Source organism: Sinocyclocheilus anshuiensis, unplaced genomic scaffold (genome assembly GCF_001515605.1).
Source record: "Sinocyclocheilus anshuiensis isolate Anshui unplaced genomic scaffold, SAMN03320099.WGS_v1.1 scaffold575, whole genome shotgun sequence".
NCBI classification, from domain to species: domain Eukaryota; kingdom Metazoa; phylum Chordata; class Actinopteri; order Cypriniformes; family Cyprinidae; genus Sinocyclocheilus; species Sinocyclocheilus anshuiensis.
The window spans coordinates 208,080-209,470 of NW_015552573.1; the positions used below are offsets into that span (position 1 = coordinate 208,080).

The window sequence follows — 1,391 nt, forward strand, 5'->3', positions numbered from 1 at the left end:
ACAGACAGGCAGACAGACAGACAGACAGACAGACTAGACAGACAGACAGACAGAGACAGACCGACAAACAGACTAGACAGACAGACAGACAGACAGACAGACAGACTAGACAGACAGACAGACTAGACAGACAGACAGGCAGACAGACAGACAGACAGACAGACAGACTAGACAGACAGACTAGACAGACAGACTAGACAGACAGGCAGACAGACAGACAGACAGACTAGACAGACAGACAGACAGACAGACAGACTAGAAAGACAAGACTAGACAGACAGACAGACTAGACAGACAGACAGACAGAAAAACAGACAGACAGACTAGACAGACAGAGACACATTATTTACATATTTTAAAATACATTAATTATTTTGCATTATTATATTTTAAAATCTTATAAATTTAATATCTCCTTAAATATGAACATGAAATCCTCATGTTCATTTAAAAAAAAAAACTTCAAGACAAAAAAAAATAATTAAAAATACGTTTAAAAATTACACCCATTTAATTTTTTTAAACAATAAAAATAAACTTTTTAAAATATTATCAGAAAGGCTAGAAATCTATTGTAGTATATAAATAGAAAATACATTTATAATAGTAAATAATTTAATAATATAAGATAATGCACAATATGCAATATTTCTAATCATACCCATATATGAATATGATTTTTTTTTAGGTATCTCACCTAGTCCTAACAAATCATATAGTGTTCTGCTGCTATAGTGCCAACTGGCTTCTATCAGAAAGTAAAGGCACTCAAAAGTTAATGCAGGCATTCATCTTACGAGGTGAAGCGAGAGAGCATGCGATGGTGAAGACGGAGAAGATCGCCGGAGGGGAGGGGAGGGGAGAGAATTACTGCATCACGTGACGCTCGGATCCGTTTATGATCGTGTGCAGGGAGAGGCCGAGCGGCTACGGTTACACTGTAATAAAAATGCCTCATGCATCACTGCGCCGGATCGTATCTCACCATCCATTCACTGCACAACACAAAAGAACCCTTAACATGGATATCTGCAGCAAATGTGGGGCTTGCAGAAGGTTGCGATTACTACAGTCATCTTCATTCAGTCAGCTACAGCAAAGCAGCGGTATAGTAAATCAATTTAACACTTCTACTGCCTCACCATTGGATGTCTCCATCTTCATAAAGATAATTAGAAACACTGGAGTAACACTTGGAGGAGGCTAACAGCTGAAACCAGGGGAGGACAAATTATGTGAAAAGTAGGAGGTACACATTATAAACCTCACCTGCCTCTCTTCGTGGTTTAATAAGCCTAGCTGCCAGAAACATTAATATGAGCGCTTAAAGACTAGGGGAAGTTGTGGCCTAATGGTTAGAGAGTCGGACTCATAACCCAAAGGTTGTGGGT

At 38.8% G+C, this 1,391-nt stretch overlaps 1 protein-coding gene across 2 annotated transcripts in view; it reads right to left on the reverse strand.

Annotated features, from left to right (window-relative positions):
* The window catches only part of LOC107665105 (frizzled-3-like), a 40,722-nt gene that overhangs the window by 9,213 nt on the left and 30,118 nt on the right, over window positions 1-1,391 (reverse strand). The gene's annotated exons all lie outside the window — the stretch shown is intronic.